Genomic DNA, 24,759 nt, shown 5'->3' on the forward strand with positions numbered 1-24,759 from the left:
TCCAAATGCGCTTTCAAAGGCCACTAATAGTCTAAATACAAACACACATTGTAATTCTGCTTCTCAAATATTAGTGGGCATGTGAATCTCCCCAGATTTGTTAAAATGTGGATTTTGAGGCAAACTTGAGACTCTTCATTTCTAAGTAGCTCTTAGGTGAAGGTAAGGACTTCAAATAACAAGATGGTAGAAGGCGTTTGTAAGTGCAGGTACTTTATTTGTCTAAGACTCACTAATGCTTCTCAGTACCTTCTCAGTACATGAGAAACTCCAAGGAAAATGGTTCTTAGCTAGATGCTAGAATCATTCCTGAAAGAATTTAACTTAAAGAAGCCAAAAAAAAAGGGAAATAAAGGGGGCCTGAGCACTAGTACTTTCAGAAGTTTTCTGCTGTGATTTGGTGAAGGCGTGACCCTCAAAGGTTCATTTTCTAAGAGGATTTTTTTCCCCCATTGTGGTAATACTGAGATGACTGGACCTTTAAGAGATGGAATCTAGGGTTTAGCCATTTAGTTTAGTAAAAGCAATTGAGTTTGGTCCTCAGCTCTCGGGGAAACAAAAAAGCTAAGAAGAGGTAAAGCCTGGTAGAAGTCAATCACAGGTCCAAGGCACTCCCCCCTTTAGAATTAGAATTGTACCAGAAGAATAGATTATTAAAAACAAAACTATCTGAGCACTCAGTTTCTTTTGAAGGTGACCTCTTTCTTTTCTGCTTATTCACTGAGACATAGCTAAAGGGCTATTATTTAAATATTAGTGCCAAGTTGCTCTGACCCAATATCCACCAATCACGAGCCTGTTTATAAAGTACATATCCATAGGTATTGCTATTAAAGCACCACTAAACAGGAGATTCCAATGTCAGCAAGGTAAAAGTTCTCTGCTTGACGTGTCTAATGAGCAACCAGCCTAGAGAAAACCTGTGACAGAATTGTTTACATGAGTCTTTTCATTTCCCCTCTAATTTACAAAAAGTAAAAGTGTTTGGAGAGTTCAGAAATGTGTTGCAGTCCCTAAACCCCTTATTTTGTCTAGGTTAATCAAGCTCAAAGCTTTGCATATCTCAGAAGCTTTAATTGGAAGCAACATTAAACCACATAATAATCTTCAGTTATTCCGAGTTACTCAAGAAGCATGATTTATGTTCTCTGATTGCTCTGGATATCAGCCAAAAAAAATGTCATCTGTCAGAAAGGTAACATACTTTAAACTTACAATCCCTAGCATGTATTTTGTCCAAGGCAAAGGGGGAAAAATGAAGAGAAAAATGAAAACACATGCTTTTAAAAAATCTGGGCAGTGAAGAGGGAAGTTCTGCTGTATGCTAAGGGGAGTTCCAGAGGAAGTTACAGATGTTCCCACCTCATGAGAAGAAACTGCAGTGTGGTAAATACATTTGCTAAACACATAACGTACAGTGTACACCCAAGTCTATCCCATTCTTCTCCTTACTTGGACACAGCCAACTCGCCTTCCTGGCATGTCCTAGCTCCTTTCCCATTTCCTGCTCAGCATCTGCAATAAAATAGGACAAGCTCAGATAAGGCTAAAAATAGGAGAAAGCTTCTAGATTTAGCATACAGGAGCTAGTTAATACACTTTTCATGAATAAACAATTAATTATGAGTCTCTCAAGGATTTCATACCTTGTTTTGAAATGGTTCTGATCACAAAAGGATCTTGGTCCCAGCATATGAGACTATGCAATCACAGTATGTAGTGGATTCTATAACATAAAATCCTGAACCACAACATCCCTTTATATATTTTAGATATATGATTTCTGGCCCCCACTTGCACAAATAAATAATCTTGCACTTACATAATCTTTGCTTTGAATTATAGATTGCTGTCAAACAGGTAGTGTGGCTAGCTAAGAGGAGACAAGATAAATATTTGCTAGGGTTTTATTAATATTACTTTTGCTAGTGCTGGGGCTTGAACTCAGAATCTGGGCACTACCCCTGAACATCTTTGTGCTCAAGGCTAACACTCTACTTGTGCTCTAGGCCAGCACTTGAGACACACTGCCACTTCCAGCTTTTTCTTCGTGGTTTATTGAAGATAAGGATCCCATGAACTTTTCTACCAAGGACTGGTTTGGAACTGGGATCCTCAGATTTCAGCCTCCTCGGTAGTTAGAATTTCAGGCATGAGCCACTGGCATTCGGCTTTGCTTACTTACTTACTTACTTTATTTATTTATTTTTGGTCATGGGACTTGAAATCTGGGCCTGGGCACTGTCCTTGAGATCTTCAGCTCAAGGCTATCACTTGAACCACAGCACCACTTCTGGTTTTTAGGTGGTTAATTGGAGATAACAGTCTCATGGACTTTTTGTGCCTGGGCTGACTTTGAACCTCAATTCTCATATCTCAGCCTCCTGAGTAGCTAGGATTACAGGCATGAGCATTTGGCTTTGCTATCTATCTATCTATTATTTATTTATTTAGATACAGCTCATTTATACATATCACACTGTCCAGTGGGCTGCGTGGCAATCTCTGGCCAAGGACATTTTAGTGATAGTAAAAATTGTTAGCCTTGCCAGGCGCCCATTTATACAGACTCTTGTTCTGAATGCCTGATTCCCAATCAAACTATTTTAGCAGGAGGAAGAAGAAGTCCTGGGGTGTGTCTTTCAAGGTTATTAACTGGTCCCAGGTTCCCTTCTGTCCTCTGCTTCCTGTCTGTTATAAGTGAACAGCCTTCTCCTCCACGGGCTCTTGCTGCTATGATATCTGCCTGAACACTTGAGGCCAGCTAACCAGGAACTGAACCTTCTGAAACCATGAACCAAAGTAAATCCTTCCTTTGTTTACACTGCTTTCTCAGATATTAGGTCACAATAATGCAAAATTTGCAAACATAAATGGCTTATACTGTGGGGTTATGGAATTGGCTATCTTAGTTAGCAAAATATTCTATCTAAGCTGGGAGTTTGGCCTAGTGGTAGAGTGCTTGCCTAGCATGCACAAAGACCAGGGTTCGATTCCTCCATACCACATACATAGAAAAAAGCTGGAAGTGGTTCTGTGGCTCAAGCGGTGGAGCGCTAACCTTGAAAAAGTCCAAGGACAGTGCTCAGGCCTGAGTTCAAGCCCAGGACTGGCAAAAAAAAATATTCTGTCTAATAAAGGAGGGCTATGCATATTTCATACTTCTCCAAGAACTAAAAGATGGTGCAAAAATGTTTACCAAATGCCTGGTTACTGTGTATGCTTTACTTTGCCATTTCTCCCACAATACCAAGAGAAAATGAGCCTGATGTGAAGATAGTGAGATAAAATGGACTTGGATCTTGATGATCTAAGGAGTCAGAGGGAGATTTTATGCTGACATGGAGAATGATGGGGAGGCATCGTGCTGTTCATCAGAGGCTCCCGCTGAGACGTCCCAAGGAGAAGCAGAGGAGAGAGCACCTTAAGGCAGTGGATTAAGAGCACTACCCCCTTTCCCAGTGAAGGGAGGGGTGGAGGAGATAGAGGAGCTCAAGAGGATGTTCAGAGAATGACAGGGGTCTCCTGGGAGATGAGGGTGGAATGGGTCTCAGCTCTCATGTGGGGAAAAAAAAAAACAAAAACAACTGAGATGTAACATAAAAGCAGACAACAGTAAAAATGTCTTTCCTTTCCAGCATTATTCAGTGATAATCTCTAAGGAAGCCTCACAGTAGAGTCCAGCATCAAATTGTGCAAAGGAGAGGGGAGGGGAGGGAGGAAGAGGAGAGAGAGAGGAAGAGAGAGAGAGAGAGAGAGAGAGAGAGAGAGAGAGAGAGAGAGAGAGAGAGAGAGAGAGAGAGGGAGGGAGGGAGGGAGGGAGGGAGGGAGGGAGGGAGGGAGGGAGGGAGGGAGGGAGGGAGAGAGAGGGGGGGGGGAGAGAGAGTGGGGGGGGGAGAGAGAGAGAGAGAGAGAGAGAGAGAGAGAGAGAGAGAGAGAGAGAGAGAGAGAGAGAGAGAGAGAGAGGGAGAGTCTCTAAGGAGTGGGTGGAGGGGCAGGGCAGACTGCCTGTGGGGAAGGCTTGATTTCATAGTTCTCAGATCTAGTGAGAGAGGTGGGGCAGTACCATTGTCTGGTTATCTGTGAGGTTGCCTGGACCAACAAGTACCTCACTGTGAAGATCAAAGGTTAGTGGTTGCCAGGACTACAATCCATGGAGGTATCACTCCAACAGAGGACTTGCATATGCTGCAATTAGCAGAACAGCATCTCAAGCAGAACCCAGAAAATGTTTTCTAAGGACACAGGTCTTTCAGAGTGGTTAAAAACACCTGCTCATAATTACTTTTTTTTTTTTTAAAAATCTGAGTATGGTGCAGCTGGAGTATGGTTAAGTAGTGGTAGGAGTGATACAAATTAGGTCAGGTTAGATATTAAGTCAGAAATATGAGGGCTTGGAATGTGGCATAGTGGTAGAGTATTTGCCTAGCATGCCTGAATCTCTGGGTTAGATTCCTCAGTACCACATAAATAGAAAAGTCCAGAAGTGGTGCTGTGGTTCAAGTGGTAGAGTGCTAGCTTTCAGCAAAAAATGAAACTCAGGGACAGTGTCCAGGCCTTGAGTTCAAGCCCCAGAACTGGCAACAACAGCAACAACAGTATCAATAACAACAACAAAAGTAATATGAGGCCTTGAAAGGTGAGAGGAGACAAATTCACAGTTCACTCCCCAAAATGATTCCACAAGTAAGCTACTCTCTTCTAGTTGCTTATTCCTGGAGTCCACAGGGGTTTGTTGTTGTTGTTAATCGTGGGGCTTGGACTCTGCGCTTCAGCACTGTCCCTGAGCTCATCAGCTCAAGGCTACCCCTCTACCCCTTGAGCCACAAGATCATTGATTTTGGCAGCAGTGACATGACTATGATCAGGTATGAAGAAGGACATATGAGAAGGTCGAGATGGGATGGTAAATGTTCATTTCATCTGTGTCCTTGAATGGCTATTTAACCTTTCATAATCTCATTTTCTTGTGAAATGGTAGTAGCTGTTAACACACAGGATCATTGTCGATATGAAAAGAAGTAAAGAACTAAGCATGATTCTTGACATAGAGGTATCTGTGTCTGTCTATCTGTCTCTCTTTTGCTCATTGGCTAGTGCTCTACCAACTGAGCCACACCTCTGAAGACCCAGTGACCATCCCACATTTCAACCATTAATCAGTCACCAAGAGAGCTATTGGCTAAGAAGGAATTTATAACTTTCTTGCAGTTCTTTCATCCTGGCATTGACAAGGAAGAACTTTTAAACATTGATGTCTAGGCTCAACTATTATGAGGAAAGAAAGCTGTATGTTCCTAAGATCCTCTAATGGACTAGAGAATTTGTACCCCTAAATCACCATCCTTAAGGGTATTGATTCCTATTTGAATTCTGTAGTGTTTCTAGAGTCTTTGGGCAATCGGAGGTCATCTTTGTCCCAGTCTTCCAGGCTGAGATTACATCTTATTCTTAGAAGACAGACTACTTACTCCCTCAGCCAAACCCAGGATTTGTCAAATGTGGAAAGACGTGATCCTTAAAGTAATGCTCGTCGCACTGGGGCAGCCCTGAGGATAACAAAGACCTCCTGAGCCACACGTAAGAAGTTGGCAATTTTAAGAGCTACGTTTCTAGATCTTCATCCTCCCCAAGTACTCTTTCCCAAAGCTGATAAACTGAGAATGCCTCTCAGGCAAGACTCTAGGAGTTCCCCAAAAATACTTCCTCTTTTTTGTTGTTGTTGTTGCTAGCTTGAACTCAGAGCCTGGACACTGTCTCTGAGTGGTTTTGCTCAAGGCTGGTGCTCTACCATGCTGAGCCACAACACCACTTCCAGTTTTCTGTTGGTTAATTGGAGATAAGAGTTTCAGGGACTTTCCTTTCCCAGCTGGCTTTGAATCACTATCCTCAGATCTCAGCCTCCTGAGTAGCTGTGATTAGGTGTAAGCCACCAACTGGGCAATACTTCCTCTTTTACTATTACTATTTACTCTCCATCCTCCTAAAGATTATCGTTCTCTCAATTAATTAGTGAACATTAATTCTGTCCATTGCCCTCCCAGGGCGATAATAAATTCTCCATAGATTTATAGAGATTAGTTCTCATTTAAGCTTTCAGAACCTCTCCTCTGCCATCTCCCCCTAAAAAAGTCTGGAACAGTCAAGAGTTCAACTTCACTAAGTGGAGGAAGGATGCACTGAAATGACCTTCACCATAGAAGAGGAAGATAAGGGCACGGTGAAGAGTAGAAAAAAAAAAGGAGGAAGTGAAAAGTTGTGGATATCTATGAGTGCCAGGGGAAGCATTTGTTAAAGTAGCTTACTGATGGAGCTTCATCTCTGATCTCTTTATTTTTCTTTGGAGAAAGAAGCCGATTTTGGAGAAAGAATCAAATAAAGAATAAAAGAAACACTGTCTTGACTTTCAAAGAAGGAAAAGCTCTGGGAACTATAAATGCCAACCTGATGTTCGTTCTTCTTCTAGCTGCTTCTAAAAACAATCCTCAAAGATTAGTTTCAGGAATTATTAAAACCCCGCCTATGGCCAGGAATGTGGCCTAGTGATAGAGTGCTTGCCTAACAGGCACAAAGCCCTGGATTCAATTCCTCAGAACTACATATACAGAAAAGGCTGGAAGTGGTGCTATGGCTCAAGTAATAGAGCACAATTTGAGACAGCCCAAGGACAGTGCTCAGGCCCTGAGGTCAAGACCACGACTGGCAAAAACAAAAACAACCAAACAAAAAAAAATGCCTGGATTCTCTATGACCAAGGTCTTATTAAAGCACTTTTCCCCTATCTTATTTACAGTCATTATGATAATAAGGGAGATAATACCATGTACATATTATACTTTTATTTCAGAAATGATAATTCCTAGTATCATAATACCTCTGATAGACAAAGTCAACAAAGGAAACAGAAACTCTTTAATCAGAAGAAATCCAAAGCAGAAAATAGGAATACTTGTATGCGACTGAAAAACTCACAAGAGAACAAGGAAACAAATCAGCACCTAGCCAAAGCTACCACAAGGTAGGAAGGTAGTCAAGATTAGTGAAACTCTTGAGATAGAAAGACATCTGACACTCAGCAAAACACTGTAGGCCTGCAAAGGGAACTAAAGATCAAAATCTGAGGGCTTGTAATACTATGTAACCCGCCCTTGGCTAAAAGCCTAGCCAAACTTTTCAGATTCTAAAGCCCATATCCTTTGTTTTTGTGCTTACCATATGTTATTTAACTAGGCCAGATAAGCAACAATGAGTTGCTGCTTGAAAGAATATCCTGGTCATTGTTCAAAAATAAATGTACTCAGGTGTTGTTATTTTAAGTTATTATCTGTGATTATTAGACAGTTTCTGGCCCTCTCAATATCACCATCATCAGTTTTAGATCTTAGTTTTCTAGACTATACAGGATCATACATAACTAATCTATCCAGCTTGTACTACACAGACATGTAAGCATGAACTTGTATGTATGTATATGTGTTCAGGAGAACATAATATCCAATTCTTGACTATTTATAGACATTGTCTAGATCCTTATTTTTTCTCTTCCTAATCTGAAAGAGAGCAGAGTAAAGAAAACAAATGAGCAAGTAACGTTTCTACTGAAGGTACTGAATAAGATATCATATATAGACTATCTAGGGATTTATGGGTTTCTGATATTTACATTTAAAGCCACAGCCTGGCATAAATATCAGTTGCATGTTCTGGAATTCTAATGTGGAAGAACTTATTTCAGCCATCATCGATCCTCAAGGTAAGCGCAGTCTCCATGTCCTAGCTCTGCTCTGTCAGTCATTTGAGAAAGCCATAATAAAGATGCTGATGATGCAGGTTTGGTAATAATTTAGAGGGATTACAATAGTGCAGGACATGGAGCTTTAACATTCAGGGAACAATTACTACTGTTGGAGAGTCTACTGGAACCAGGAGAAAGTAGCTGTGGTGACAGTACCATTTGGGAGCTGTGACCTTCAGAAGAAAGAAGCTACCACCTGCAACAACTCTGAAGGGTGGAGAGGGGGTAAATTATACCAATTTCAGTCTCCTTCCACTTTTCCATTTCCTCTGTTACTTTGTAGTTTGATGAACCCAGTTAGAAGTCAGAGAACAAGCAGCCCACTAATGTCATACAGATAAAGGTCAATGTCCCAGGCTCAGAGTAAGTATTGCAGTACAGAAAATATCCTCAGCAATGACTAATTGCTCTGCCTCATCTATAATGCCCATAAGTGACTAGGATGAAAGCTACTTTGTAGACTTTGCTGACAGTCATCTGGTTATTGAGTATTTCTGAGACATTTGGTCTCCCAAAAAATCCTTCAGGGCTTTGACTGGCTATGTTATATTTTTTTTTGAAGTGAATTGCATACTTTTGAACTTCATACACCATCAAATTTTCAAATAATTTAGAGAGGTCACAAACTCCTATTGCAATGCAACAATACTTATGTATCAACGGAAACCAACTATCACATAGAGAAATATATATTTCGTAAGAGACAGGTAATTTTATCACCAAGCATATAATTTGTGGTTGTTCCTGTATCGAATTATGTTTCTAGTTGCTCCTATATCAAATTGCCCCAAACTTGTCAAAAGACAACACAAAGTTTTTACCTTATACCTACCTATGTAAGTAGTTCAAAAGTCTGAATTAGATTTCACTGGATTCAAGTCACTGTGTTGACAGTATTACATATACTCTAGGGGGATATTCCACCTTTTTTTTGTCAGTAGAAAAATAGGACCCGTATATGAGGGATATGGGCAAAACTGGAGTTTCCCTGATTACATCAGTGTTTAGATTTTTCTTTTTTTTTTCTACCTGGTAGAGAAGTATAAAGGCAATTGGTCATGCCTGTGTATGTCTTTATGCTTTGAAGAGTTAAGAATAGAGGAAAACAGCTGTTCTTTCAACAAAAGACAACATGGCTGATTAAATAGCTAACAATTATGGGGTGGTCTGTAGAGGTCTGCAGAAGAACTGAAGGTCTCCTAGAGAGTACCATCTATAAATGCAACCAATAGGAAGATGGAGAAACATTTGTGCATTTAGAGGTGTTGAAAACAATGTCACACATCCTTCCCAGCTTTGTACTTAGCCTCCTATTCCACAACTTGATCTACTCTCTTCTACATTCTGGATCCCTTTCTCACCATATACTCTGAACTTGCTCACAACTTTCCCACTTCCTTCTTTGTGCTATTTCATCCATATATGATTATTCTCTGTCTATTCAGGTCCCAAATCCACTGTCTCTCCAAGGCAGTGAATGCAATTTCAGAGCTCAAGAAAGTTTTTTTTCCAATTTGGTATCTTAAGACTTTTAGTCTATACTATTTGCTTGTAAATTTCAATGACTGCATGTCTTTTCTTTTATTGCTACTCTATATTTCATGTGTTTTCAAAACTCAAGTGATTCTTCTTTATATCCAGATCAAAGAAATGGCAGTGCTTTGCCTATAGCTGCTTAGCAAAAGTTGGATTTTGGGGTTGAAATCTTAGTCTTAGATAACCCAAATCCTATCATCACAGCTGCCAGACTATGAACATTCAGAATAGAGCAATCAAATGATGTCCTGGTTTGTGACACAAATATCAGCGTCAAAATAACTAAAGCCACACATCCTCCCACTGGTTTCTTGCTTCGGTTTGTCAAAGGCATTTTGAAGTTGTCATATGACTGTCTCTTTTAATCATTCTCATAAATTGAGCTGCTCACTGCTGACTTCTGTGAAGTGTGAGCTTCTCCAGAAGTCGGTGAATAAAACGAACACAGAATTGAGAGCACAGGGTGTAGACAGTGCACAAGGGATGTAGAAAGAAAGATTGAACATTTTAACTTTTGCTCAGAAGTTTGAGAGCAACCAGATCATTTTTCTTTAGAAACAGGGTATCTTAGGATCATCCAGTTCTTGCTGTTTCATTATGAAATATAACTGGACTAGAGAACTGGAAATAACTATAACAAGTCCTTAGGGAGAGGCAGGCATGAAAGGAAAGCCCTCACAAACACCTGGAGGTGACTCCAGGAAGTGGTCAAGAAGACAAGCTATAAAATCAGATGACTTGAATTGCAGATGCTCTTTGTACTCACTTTGAAAAAACTTGGGTACACTACTTAGCCACAGTGGAAGTTAGTCTCTCAGGTACAAAATGGATGGAAATACTTGTGTAAATACAGTAAATGTTATTGGGATAATCAAATGAAGTATTCTTGTATTTCATTTGGCACTTAAAATGATGAGAATGAGAAAGCATACATCCCCTCTAACAAGGGATATGGCAGACATTTTTCCATGGTCATCATATCATTGTCAAATACCAGTGATTATGATTTAAAAGTGGGGGTCAGGGTAATGGGGACCAAGACATGTGAAAGGGTATCAATGTATGTTAATTAATGCACCTTCTATCTGGCAAATATCATGTGACCCTTTTATTAATTACACTAAGAAAAATGTTTAAAAAAAGTTTGAAGAAGGGCCCGGGAGTTTGGCCTAGCGGTTAAAGTGCTTGCCTAGCATGCACAAGGACCCAGGTTCGATTCCTCGGTATCCCACATACACAACCAAGCCGGAAGTGGCAGAGACGAGACTGCAACAAGCGACAGAGAGCGAAAGCAAGCAAGCGGAGCCCAACCGGAGCGAGCGGGACCGGAGCGAGCAGGGCCGGAGCTTGCGGGAGCCAGCCGAGCCAGAGCCAGCGAGGCCGGAGCGAGCGGGGCCAGAGCGAGAAGGGGCCCCTGAGCGAGCGGGGCCAGAGCGAGAAGGGGCCCCTGAGCGAGCGGGGCCAGAGCGAGAAGGGGCCCCGGAGCGAGCGGGGCCAGGAGCGTGAGGGAGCGAGCCTGACCAGAGCGAGCGGGGCCAGAAAGAGAAGGGGGCCAAAAAAAAAAAAAAAAGTTTGAAGAAATATGTATAAGGGTATAAGATAAGCTACCATAATGGAATAGTCCAAAAATACGGTAGCTCAACCAAAGTTTAAAGCATAATTTACCTCTATATAATATTAAGAAATAAAAGATGGGTCAGAGAAGGCGAAGAAACATATTCTATAAAGTCATTCAATGATAGAGGTTATTTCCATTCTGTTCTGCTATTCTCCAGAAGGTTTTCCTCATTGAATAGTCAAAGACAGGCTACTGCTAAATCATAGATTTCTGTTCTCAGAAAAGTAAATTGGTGTGTGTGTGTGGGGGGTTGTATATACGTGCCCATGCACGTTGTGTCAGTCCTGGGGCTTGAACTCAGGCCCTGGGTGCTGTGCCTTAGCTTTTTTTGCTCAAGGCTTGTGCTCTACCACTTGAGCCACAGCTCTTCCTGCCTTTTAGTTTTTGGTAGTTAATTGGAGGTAAGAGTCCTACATTTCCTGCCCAGGCTGGCTTCAAATTGTGATCCTCAGATCTCAACCTCCTGAAAATAGCTACTATTAACATTTGACATCCAACATGTTAAGGTCAGGATCCAGAAGACCCAGGATTTTTACCTGAACTTACATGAATGGCCACACCTAACTACAAAAGGGCTATAAATGTATTCTCTGAAAAGTTATGTATCCAGCTAACACCCTAATCATAGGGATTAAAAGGTAAGTGGTTTAAAAGGACAGCTTAGATAGACAACTCGGCCTAACATCTTTAACTGGTAACATCATGTAACTGGTACTGGGCTCTATAGAAAATTCGAAGAGGAGAATTTTATCCTTCAAATACTGTGGATATTTAACTTAGGAAGTCTTTAAGAATGGGTAGAGCATCTGTATGTGTATAGGACTACAAGGAAGCCTGCAAGGACAAGGATTTTCCTAAAGACACTGAAGCAGGGAGCTTTTCCCTTGTGGGGGAAAAGGGGACCTAATCTGCCTTCTCACAATGCTACATGTAGCAAGTACTTAGAAAGCACTACCGAAAGTGAAGAAGCAGACTGTAATTACTACGAGTTATCTGATATCACCTATCCCAGCAGGCTTGCTATTTTTTTTTCTTCTTTAATGTTCACTACCCTCTTTAGGATGGAGACGGTAACAAGGGGGCCTCAAACTCTGGGTGAGGCAGCTCTGGATTTGAAACCCTGGCTTTGTCATTACTTGGAAGTGAGATCCATGGCTGAATTATCTAGCATCTTTCAGGCTTCCTCTAGTCCACTCTGTGCCTCATTTTCTCCACCAGTAAAATGGAGATGATACTAGAGCAGCCTCATTGGGAAAGGGGTGTATGTGAAAAGAAACAATCGAGTGTGCACAGAACACTCTCAGCAGTTCTGTGAAATAGTTAAAATCTCACACAGTGGTCCCATCATGTTAAGCACCCCACTCTGGTGGCCATTGTGGTTGTCTGTCACTGAGCAGAAGTGGAAGGGAGCCTGGTTCTTTCTCTCCTCCAGGTCCACTGGAATCTGAGGTCTCTACAACTTCACTGCTTTACATCTTCATCCTTTCCTGTATCCTTGCTTTAATTTTCATAGTTAGGATGAGAGTTTTGAGAAAGAGGAGTTCTGCCAGAGGCTGTGTTCAAGAAAAGGTAAGTGAGTTTTATTTATGGTCATCAGAGCAAATGGAAGCCCTATTGCATGAACGTCTGCTTCACACCACAGACTGTGGACTCCCATGTTCACATTAATGTTGCTTGGGCCTTCAGGGCGGCTTTGAGTTCATCGTGATGATTTTACACTCGCTTTTTCTTGTGGCTTCTTTGCCTTGTTCTTTCAGCCAAGGACTCTCATCAGTCTCATGACAGTAACTGATGTCTTCTTGGTGACCAGAAATTATGTTTTCAGAATTTATTGGTGAGAGGTTGCCAGGAACCTTTCTGAGGATTGTTTCTGTTCCATCCTTCTCTTCCTTATTGTGGGCATGAGCCAGATTAAGACTGACTTCTTGTTTCCTAGGAATCTGAGTCCCCAGTTTGGGGGAGAAAAGGAGAAAAGGAGCTGCTTGGGGACGGGGAGGTCTCAGTTCCTTCAGAGTGTCTACTAGGCAAGTCCCTTCACCAGCCGCTCCCATTCACTGTGCCAGCTGCATCAGGGCATGTCTGTTGTCTGGATGTCGGAACATAGTATTGAATTGCTTCTGTCCATCCTTAGTGTCCTGCCTATAAAATCCCCAGGATGCATGTAGGTTTGTCTGGTGCTTTCCTTAACTGCCCCTTTGCCAGCATCTAGTAAACTTTCCCCCAAATCTATGTCGCCCTTGTTTGTAGAAAAGGAAATGGTATCTGTGATTAATTCAGTGATGTTTGAGGCAGCATTAGTGAAAAGTAGTGGGTGGTTGTTATCCTACATTTACAGCCATAACTTCTGTATTCTCATCTGAGTGCCCTATTTATGCGCCTCAGTTTGGAAGTAACTACGGTTAGGCGTTGAAGGGACTCTTGTTGAAAGAGAGAGAGGAAGGAAGAAAGACAGGAACAAGGAGAAGGAGGCAGAGAAAGAAGAGGGGAAAAGGGAAGACAGCAGGAAGGAAAGAAGAGAGAAACGCAGAGCAGAATAAATAGAGATAAAGAAGGAACAGAGAGCAAGGATGGAAAAGTAAAAGACAAAGGTTGACAAGAGTGAGCATCACAGTGAAGGAGTGGAATTACAGGGTGTGTTCAACAGAATTTTGACTTCTAAAAAAGAGTTTCCTTGTTATTATTAAGGTGTTGTAGCAGAGGGGCTACCATTTTAGAAGTCAGGTAATGGGTTCATTTCTGGTTTTGGACAATGTCAGTCTTCTCCTTCCCCAGTTTCCTCTCCCGCTGCCCACAAATTATATAGATCATTTTCCACATAATGTATACTAAATAGTATGATTGCATTGGTTCACCCCTCCTCCCTCCCTTTCCATGCCTCTCTTCCACAACACTGCCCCCAAGAGCAAAACAAAAGGAAACAAATAAAAAACAAACACCACCACCAATAACAATAACAAATCAAAAAGAGCCATGTTTCTATTTCCGGGAGTTCAATAAATATTATTTTAAATAGAACTTTGACTTATAAGTAAAAACACATCTGCAAATCTATGGCTTCTCAGAGCTGTGAAGATGGAAATGGAACTCAGCAAGGTCATGTCCTCTGTCATTCTTTTAATTCTAACATATAAGATTGTAGGCCCAGGGCTTAAGGACTTCTTAGTTAACTTATAAAGAAATAGCCAGGACCAGGAGCATGGCATAGTGGTAGACTGCTTGCCTAGCATGCATGAAGCCTTGGGTTCGATTCTTTGGTACCACATACACACAAAAAAAGCTGGAAGTGATGCTGTGGCTCTAGTGGTAGAGAGCTAGCCTTGAGAAAACCCAAAGACAGTGCCCAGGCCCTGGGGCCAAGCCCCAGGACTGGCAATAAATAAATAGCCACCAAAAAATGTTCTCCCTTGTTACTCTCCCCAACCTCTAGAGTGAATGAAATATCAATTACTTGAAGCGGGTATGTGTGGCTCAGGTCCCAACTCTGGGTAAGAAAGTGGTTTTTGTGTTTGTTTTACTAATAATGGCTCACTGAATCCATTTGACATTGCATTTTTGTTTTTAATGAGCCAGAAGGAAATCACAGTTGCTCATATAATAACCTACCTCTTGGACTCACTTGAACTCAGATCTACTTTCCTACATGGGAGATACAAGGTTGCATGTGGAGAAACGTATCTGCCATGTTCATAACCTTGAATGCCTCTTGAATTATAGACAGAACTTCAAACCAGAGCCAGAAGGCTAGGTCTGGACCTGAGACAGCCATTTATTTGGCTCCATGATCTTGCACAAATCAGTTAACTTCCTTTTAGATGACTTTTCTTTATTTATAAAGTTTACAAAGTAATGAGTTTTATTGTGATGTTTTTGTGCATGTATATAATGTACTTTGATCATAGTCATTCTTTTGCTATCCTTTCTTATTCCTCACAAACCCTTTCTTTTCCCCAAATAGTCCATCTTCTGTCTCGTGTCTTTTATTTAAACATACAAATCTGTATTCTTTATGGAGAAAATATGTGGTGTTTGTTCTGCTGCAAAAGGCTTATTTCATTTAACATGAAATAACAAATAACCGTTTTTTCTGCCAACGATATGATTTTATTCTTCCTTTTTCCCTCTTCCTCTTCTCTTCCCCTCCCCCTGCTCTGTGTGTGTGTGTGTGTGTGTGTGTGTGAGCGCGGGTGTGTGTGTGTGTGTGTGTGTGTGTGTGTGTGTTAAATAAGGTCTCATTATGTAGTCTAGACTGGCCTCAAATTCCCTATGTAGTTCAGACTAGCCTTAAACTCATGATCCCTGGCTTCCTAAGTGCTTTTGTTGGACAGAAAGATGGTATCTGCTCTTCAGCGCAGAAACAATCATCTGTCTTTGGTTATATCTATATTCCTTAACTCTTTGTAACTAACATCTGTATTTACAGTTGGGAAATGTGGTTAATATTCACCAGCCAGGTAGAGATAGTCAACTTTAATGCAGTCAATAGCTTGTGATTTGTTGTTGCTAGTGGTGTTTGTGGGTTTAAACTCTGGGTATGGGTGCTGTCCCTGAGCTCAAGGCTCAAGGGACAGCTCAAGGCTAGTGCTCTACCACTTTGAGCCACAGCACTACTTCCAGTTTTCTGGTGGTTAATTGGAGATAAAAGTTTCATGGACTTTAGTGCCGGGCTGGCTTTGAACCTGGATCCTCAGATCTCAGCTTCCTGAGTAGCTAGAATTACAAGTGTGAGCAATTAGCGCCTGACTAATAGCTTGTGCTTTCACAACAATGATTACAAAGTATATTACTGATATCTATGCTTCAAGAGCAATTTTGGGTTCTCTTCATAATATTGATAGGTATGGAGATGGAATTTGTGGGAAAGAAAGGGTGTGGGCTGGCAATGTGGCCTAGTGGTAGAGTGCTTGCCTAGCATTCATGAAGCCCTGGGTTCGATTCTAGTACCACATACACAGAAAAAGTCAGAGTGGTGCTATGGCTCAAGTGGTAAAGCACTAGCCTTGAGAAAGCCTAAGGACAGTGTCCAAGGCCTGAGTTCAAGCCCAAGGACTGGCAGACAGACAGAGAGAGAGAGAGAGAGAGAGAGAGAGAGAGAGGGAGGGAGGGAGGGAGGGAGGGAGGGAGGGAGGGAGGGAGGGAGGGAGGGCACAATGATTTGGAGAACAAAAGATGTGAAATTGCTGTAATCATGAAGTTTGGTTGACTGGAAAGCATAAATGCTGAATCATACTGCATTGGGGGTCAGAATGATTAGGTACTTCTAGTTTTCTTTAGAAACCCTGCCTTTCCTCCTTTTGTGTGTGTGTGTGTGTGTGTGCGCGCGTGTTTTAGGGCTTGAACTCTGACACTGGGCCCTGTCCCTAAGCTCTTCAGCTCAAGGCCAGTGCTCTACCACTTTAGCCACAAGAGCCACTTCCGGGTTTCTGGTAGTTAATTGGAGACAAGAGTCTCAGACTTTTGTGCTGGGGCTGGCTTTGAACCTAGATCCTCAGATCTCAGTCTCCTGAGTAGCTAGGATGACAGGCATGAGCCACTGGCCCCTAACTCCAGCCTTTCCTCTTATGACTTAGGAATCACATGGTGTGGCACATGAATTTTTGATCTGACCAAAATGGCACGTCAGAGAAATTTCTAAATAATTTTGCCTTAGTCACTCAGATTATTCCAAACTCCAATTTTAAAATTCTGCTGAGTATAGCACCATAATTCCTAGAAAACAAATTTCCTTTAAATTTCAGGGCTTGTCAAATTTGTATATAAAAGATGGCAGTCATAAAAAAAAAAAAAAGAATGTAATAGAAAGCAATAGCATGGGCATGAGCTCACACTCCATGTCCTCCATCTGCTCTGAATGCCATTCTTGAAAAGGCATCCCAGGGCCAGGAGTTTGGCCTAGTGGTCGAGTGCTTGCCTAGCATGCATGAAGACCCAGGTTCCATTCCTTAGTAGAGGAATGGAAAAAAAAAATCTTGGGTATTTAGTCAAAATGACACAAAGGAAAAGCGACCATACATGAGCTCAAGAACAAGTGACTCCTTCAACTCCTCAGTCTAGGGAAGAAATATTGAAAAGAAAGCCAGAGATCAGACAAGACAAATTCTGATTCCCCTGGAACCAGGTAAGAAGTGAGATTAGCAAAAGGGCCTCATGTGACCAGGGCATAACTGAAGTCAACTAACCTATCACTGTTGTGACAGTGGAATGCAGATGCTTCTTTACAGCCTCCCAGTTATTAAATGTGGGATGAAAATATTTTAAATACCAGACATGCCAAGTTAAAGTAGCCATAAGTTAGTAGGCGAATGGGTGATTAGTTTGTAACATCTATCTCAGAGGGAAAAAAAAACCTATCAGAAAGAGATTCATATCTAAATAATTAGGAAAAACACATCAATTTGAGGAGCTGAGCAACAAAAACTTAAGTGTCCAAAATCTTGTTCATAGGCCAACACATAAACAGAACATCATACCAGAGACAGTGGCTTTTTTTCCATACATTTTTATTGTAATTAGTAGAAGGGTTACATTATATTCACCAGATAGAGGGTGCATTAGTTCATATATATTGAAACCCTTTCTCATGTCTTGGTCCCCATTTCCCTCCCCCCACCCCCACCCCTCATCTTGTTTTCCCCCCTTATCTATCCGATTTCAAATCACCAAATATGCATATGTCCAATATATCAGATAACAAAGTAAAATACTGTAACAATATGAGATAACCAAGGGATAGCAAAAGAGATGAGAGATAACATAGTACATTGAGGATAACAATCACTCATTATATGGCTTTTGTTTCTATATCCTGGAGGTCCTTTTTTTTTTTTTTTTTTGCTAGTTCTGGGGCTTGAACTCAGGGCCTGAGCACCGCCCTTGGGCTTTCTCAAGACTATTGGCCTACTTCATGAGCCATAGCACATAGAAAGCCTCAGGCTTTTTCTATGTAATTGGTACCCAGGAATCAAACCTGGGTCTTTGAGCATGCTAGGCAAGCTCTTTACCACTAGGCCAAACTCCCAGCCTGAGAGTGGCTTTTATGAGTTAAATGTATCACAAACATTTCAAATGAATTTTTAAAATACTTTCCATGTAGGCTGGGTGCAGTGGTTCACACCTGTAATCCTAGCTACTCAGGAGGCTGAGATCTGAGGATCACAGTTCAAAGCCAGCCCAGGCACAAAAGGACCTGAGACTCTTATCTCCAATTAACCTCTAGAAAATGAGAAGTGGGGCTTGACTCAAGGATAGGGCAGTAGCCTTGAGCTGAAGAGCTCAGGGACAGTGCTCAGAAGAGTTCAAGTCCCATGACCCACAACTTTTATTTTTATCTGCAATTCAAACTGAAATAATTATCTTGATTAAAAGTCAAATTAAGGAAGTGGGAAAGCCAGAAAAGCTGATGCCTATTGTTGGGAGTCAATAGTTCTCCACAGAAATACAGCCAGTGGTAGGGGAAACAGGGGTCATCGGTGTGGAAAAGTAAAACAGAGTGGGGTTGGGAGCAGAAGGGAGAAAAGAAAAGAAGTGATAGAAAAGGGAGGGAAGATGAGCAAGAAAGAAATGATGAAGTTTTGGCTCACAGAACTGTAGAGCTGGCAAATCTAAAATTATGATTCTAAAGAATCCTAATTACATTCTAAGAAATGTAATCTGCTTTTCTTTATTTTTGCTGATCCTGGGGCTTGAACTCGGGCCCTGGGTGCTATCATTGAGCTCTATCCCTTGATCCACAGTGCCATTTCTGGCCTTTTTTGTTTATGTGGTACTGAGGAATCAAACCTAGGGCTTCGTGCATGCTTGGAAAGCACTCTACCGCTAAGCCACATTCCTAGTTCCGTAATGTGCTTTTTTGAAGATTAATAATTCATGTTAATCACATTTACAGACTTTGAAAAAGAACAACTAAGCCTACTGACATTGTGGCCTAACTACAGCAACACAAAAAAATTAACCAAGAGACAAGGGAGTCAAGTTTGGCCATACACTTGGCTAAAATATGTCAACTTGTCAGATTTGCCTGAGTCTTTAAAAATAGAAGTAAGTAGCTATCTATTGTATGGCCACAGAAGTTGTCTAATAGGGCAGACTTTTGCCTAATACCTGCTCATGCATGAATCCACCACTCTAATTTGCATTCAGACAGGGGCTTTGGCATAGTTTGCAGTTAGTTTCCCCTCACTACTAAACATTTGCGTAACAAAAGGACATTTGTAGTATTATACATATTTTGAAATAATGAGCATCTGAGTAAATAGAGCAGGGAAGAAAACTGTAGCCAAAAAGACTTGAGAAAATCAAACAAGTTTTGACAATGAACACTTGAAGTAGATTTGACATAGTTCATATCTTACTTTCTTTCATAACTCTCAAGAAGGAATTCATAGACTGGAGTCAGCCAACTCTAATTCCCTATACTCTTTTCTTCATCATGCAAGTCTGGTGTCTCTATTTTCCAGAACTAAATTTCTTACCAAGGTTTTTCAGTTTTTTTTTCTTAACAACTGGACACTGTTTACCTAGCCCAGCTGATATGTTAGTTCATCCCTAAAACAAAAACTTTCCTCAAACCAAGCTCCCAACCATCACTATCTCACCCTTCCTATGCCATACTCCTTCCCATGTGTGCTTTGGCTGGTCTTGGTTCTTCCTGAGATGCCTTCCCCCATTTTTTTCTTGCTTGCCTGAGGTCAAGCTCCTTGAACCGTCCACACTAAGCCACAGCAATAATTAACTTGACTATTTTAATGCCAGGCTACAATTATAAATATTTTAGAGATTCTAACTCTTTCAGTAACCCCCTCAAGGAAGTATTTTCCACTACTTCCACCCCATTCTGTAAAATCAAATCTAAACCAAAGGAGGTTAAATAACTAACACAGTGTCCTATGGCTTGTAAATACAAGGTCCAGTAAAATGACACAGTTATTTAAGTCTAGAGTCAGCACTCCATGACACAGATTATGTTACTTAATCTGTAGGACTCTCTCTGAGCTCATCCTTCTCGTTTATATACACACTTACATGTGTAATTATATATACATTTTGGAATTATACACACATGTCACTTTTAATTATATGATTATGACATTATATTCAGTGTGCGTCCATGTTCTATATTTTATATCTACTTGGTCAATGTCTTGAAATGAGAGATGTTAATAGCTCTCAGATATTATATATTTGTCATGTCGATTTTCCTGTGCTTCTACACTTTAGAGATGATGATATTGGGAATAAGAGATTAATTTCTTGAGTGAAATAATAGAATAATATAAAAATAATAATAGAAAAATGACAGCTGTGGACTCAGGCTCTGCCTTATCTGAACTTAGACAGATTCTTTAATTTATCCATTCACAACCCATTTTGTGTCTGCCGTTTGCAAGGCTCTGTGTCAGGAGGGAAGGCATAATAGAAAATATGAGGATGAATTAATCATAATTTCAGTCATCCAAAATTCTTATCATATATTAGATATAAGGCACCTAAATATCTTATTCATATAGGCATGCTTTGTGTTAAACATCAAATGAAAGAATTCATCTTTTAAGCTAAGTGGTGCAACTAAACTGATAAAGTAACTGCCTAAAAAAAACTGAGTTCAAATTCCAGTCTTGTCAAAAAGAAGTAGACTTCCATACACTCTCTTGTCATAGATCCAATCCCTGCATTTTTTGTTTTATTTAGTTTGTTTTCATGAGTATCCTGAATTCTAAGAACTTTTACTTAAGAACTGACCTTACAACCTTAACATTCCACCATGAGTTTATTTCCTTTCTTCTTTCTTTTTCTACTGGTTCCCAAACATTTTCTTTTGTTATTTCTAACCTTTTATGGTGGAAATAGCAGACAGAGCTCCTGTATATAAAGCAGATTAAAATAATGAGGAGAGTATACAAGAAATTCAGCAAATGGAAAAAAAATCTGACTAAAAATGGAAAATCATCTGGATAGTTGTTTCTCTAAAGAAGATATTCAAGGGGCTGAGAGTTTGACCTAGTGGTGGAGTGCTTGCCTAGCATGCATGCCTGGGTTCTATTCCTTGGTACTATATACATAGAAAAGCGGGAAGTGGTGCTGTTAAATGGTAGAGCACTAGCCCAAGGACAGTACCCAGGGCCTGAGTTCAAGCCCCAGGACTAGCAAAAAAAAAAAAAAGATATACAAATAGTCAACTGGATATAAAAAAATGATCAACATCACCATTTAGTTAGTTGGATTTGGGGAAGTTTTTGTTGTTACTTGGTTGGCTGGTCACTGTGACAGAAAATTTGATATATGCAACTTAAACAGGAAAGGTTTATCTGGCTCATGGTTTCAGAATTTTCAGACCATCGGATGGCAAGGTCATGGCAGAACAGCAACAGGGAAGAGTAAGGACACATCCTTAGTAATTAACTGCCCCAGCCAGGCTCCACCATCCACACTTCTACCACTTCTTAATAGCCTAGTGAAATTCTAAACCCATAAATGGGTAAAACCATTCATTAGATTTAACCTAGCCAAACTTAAAGATATACCTAGAAGTATAATTCACTAATACAATGGGTACTTCTCAATCCAATCAATCTGATCATCAAAATTAATCCTCATTAATCACCAGGTAAATATGTCACAACAACGATGAGATATCGTTTCACTTTAGTAAGAAAGACTATTACAAGAAAAATACAAAAAAAAAGTGATAATAGGATATGGAGGAAAAGAAACCTTGTATATTGCTTGTGAGAATCATATTAGTATTGTCTTTATGAAAAACAGTATGGAAGTTTCTTAAAAATCTAGAAATAGAGGGGCCGGGAGTTTGGCCTAGTGGTAGAGTGCTTGCCTAGCATGCACGAAGACCCGGGTTCGATTCCTCGGTACCACATAGTTGGAAAAAGCTAGAAGTGGTGCTAAGGCTCAAGTGGTAGAGCTCTAGCCTTGAGAAAAATCCAAGGACAGTGCTCAGGCCCTGAGCTTAAGCCCAGAACTGGCAAAAAAAAAAAAAAATCTATGTATCTGTTTACCTCTGAGTGGAATATTAACCAACCAACCATAATAGTTAATCCTGTGGCTGTGACAACACAGATAAAACTGAAGGACTTTATGTAAATCAAATAAATCATAACCACAAATACCACATGTACTCACATGTAGAAGCTCATAAAACTAATCCCAAAGAAGTAAAGAATAGAATTGTGGTTGCCAGAGACTGAAAAGAGTGGTGGGTAAAGATGGAAAGATGACAATTAAAAGACACAGAGTGGGGCCGGGAATTTGCCCTAGTGGTAGAGTGCTTGCCTAGCATGCATGAAGACCTGGGTTCGATTCCTCGGTACCACATAGAAAAAAGCCGGAAGTGGTGCTGAGGCTCAAGTGGTAGAGCTCTAGCCTTGAGAAAGTCCAAGGACAGTACTCAGGCCCTGAGCCCAAGCCCAGGACTGGCAAAAAAAAAAAAAAAGACACAGAGTGAATGTTGGGCAAGAAGAATAACTCTGTTGTATAACACATTGAGATAGCTACGGTTGACAACACTTTATTAAGTATTCCAAAGTAGCTAATGAAAAGAATTTTTAATATTCCTCCAAGAAATGATGGTTTTGAAATACTAATTGTGATGGACAATTATCTCATTCTGATCTTTGCACATTGCATACAGTACTAACATGTGACACTGTTTTCTATAAATTCCTACAATGTCAATGAAAAATTATTAAAATAATTATTTTAAGCTGGGTGCTGGTGGCTCATACCTGTAATTCTAGCTATGCAGGAGACTGAGGTCTGAGGATTGCACTTCAAAGCCAGCCTAGGCACAAAAGTCTGTGAGACCCTTTATTCTTTTCTTTTTTCATTTTGGTTGGTCATGGGGCTTCAATACTGGGCCTAGGCTGAGATCTAAAAATCTCAGCTTACTGAGTAGCTAGGATTACAGGCATGGGCCACCAGTGCCTGGTTTGTGAGACTCTTATCTCCAATTAACCACCAGAAAACTGGAAGTGGCCCTATGGCTTAAGTAATAGGGAGGTAGCCTTGAGCTGAAGAGTTCAGAGGTTGTGTCCAGGCCCAGAGTTCAAGCCCCACAGCTGAAAAAAAAATTACCTAAAAAATAAGTGTAAAAATAGACAAACACTCTACTATAGGTCCCTGCAAAGATTTCTAAGTCACCCTATGTTTCCTATAACATATTTAGAAAATCATGTAGTTCTCAAAATAACCTTTTTTCCTAAGCTTTCTCTTTCTTTCTTTCTTTCTTTCCTTCCTTCCTTCCTTCCTTCCTTCCTTCCTTCCTTCCTTCCTTCCTTCCTTCCTTCCTTTCTTTCATTCTTTCTTTCTTTCTTTCTTTCTTTCTTTCTTTCTTTCTTTCTTTTTTCTTTTTTGCTAGTCCTAGAGCTTGAACTCCAGGTCTGGGCATTATCCTTGGACTTTCTCAAGCTAGTGCTCTACCATTTGAGCCACAGCACCACTTCTGGCTTTTTCTGTGTATGTGGTATCAAGGAATCGAGCCCCGGGCTTTGTGCATGCTAGGCAGGCCCTCTAGCACTAGGCCATGCTCCCAGCTCCTATTCCTAAGTTTTATGTATGTATCTAGCCTCCTAATAACCAGAAATGCCTACCTCATGTGAGAATTCAGATTTCCTTTCTATTCCTCACAGAACACAGAAGAGAAAAAGTAGAGGAGGAGCTGTTAACACTTACTTGGGCTCATTTTATTTTCTTATCTTTCTTTTTTGGTACTGGTCCTAGGTCTTGAACTCAGGGTCTAGGCATTGTCCCTGAGTTACTTTTGCTCAAGGCTAGCATTCTACCACTTGAGCCACAGCACCACTTCTGGCTTTTTATTGGAGATCAGAGTCTCGTGGACTTTCCTGCCCAGGCTAGCTTGGAGCCTCGATCCTCACTCAGATCTCTTGCGTAGATAAGGATTATAGGCATGAGCCATCAGTGCCAACTTTATAAACTTTTAATAATATGAGAAACTTATATTTTTCTCGTTCTTCTATGGCTATGCCAGGGGGCTAAAAGTGCATGAGCATTCAGAGGTGGTGAGAATAGCACTTCAGAATGATCAAGGAGAACAAAGAATCTTGTGGACAAACTGACACAAGAACTAGGCAGAAACAGAAATGGCAGACTACTCTAATAAGTGGGGTCACCAGGAGGAAAGGCAGAGAGGCAGAAGGAAAGGAACATCAGAAGTACACTGATCTTTGTGTTACAGAGTGTTAGAAGCCATTCTTCCTGCTCAAATTTCATTCTACATTATTTAATCATCTTCCGTCTCTACCTACCTCTCTTTTCAGCCTCTGGCAACTACTATTCTATTCTCTACTTCCATGTTTGGACAGGAAGCCATATGTGAGATAATGGAGAAAGACTGCTGGGAGACATACAAGCTCTGGCCATAAATTCCAGGCAGAGGCAGTTAGATTTTACTTACTAGGCAAGAGTGCGTAAGTCAGATCCTAACAGAAAATAGAAGGCATGCCCATAATGAGTAATTGAGGTAAGAGACTATTTACAAAGGTATGTGTGGCATTCAGCAAGAGATGATGAGAATCCTGTGACCAGCAAGAACAGGTAAATAACAGTAACAATGGTCTGAATGGGAAGCAAAGGATACAGGTAGCAGAGCCATGGATCAGCAATAAGAAAGGGCCAATTTGCCTGGTCCAATTGCTCTTGCTTGTAATCCTAGCTACTTCGGAGGCTAAGATCTGAGGATCATGGTTCAAAGCTAGCCCTGGCACTAAAGAATGTGAGGCTCTTACTTCCAATTAACCACTAGAAAACAGGAAGTGGGATGGTTCAAGGGGTAGGGCAGTAGCCT

At 40.8% G+C, this 24,759-nt stretch overlaps 1 long non-coding RNA gene across 1 annotated transcript in view; it reads right to left on the minus strand.

The window, feature by feature from the left end:
* LOC150065372 (uncharacterized) overlaps nucleotides 1-24,759 on the minus strand; it is a 57,714-nt gene that overhangs the window by 24,206 nt on the left and 8,749 nt on the right. Inside the window, exon 2 of the long non-coding RNA XR_016534952.1 lies at nucleotides 1,453-1,515. This is a non-coding gene — a long non-coding RNA (uncharacterized LOC150065372). The remainder of the gene's footprint in view (nucleotides 1-1,452; nucleotides 1,516-24,759) is intronic.

This window comes from Megascapheus bottae, chromosome 3 (genome assembly GCF_031878675.1).
Source record: "Megascapheus bottae isolate mThoBot1 chromosome 3, mThoBot2.hap1, whole genome shotgun sequence".
Lineage (NCBI taxonomy): Eukaryota > Metazoa > Chordata > Mammalia > Rodentia > Geomyidae > Megascapheus > Megascapheus bottae.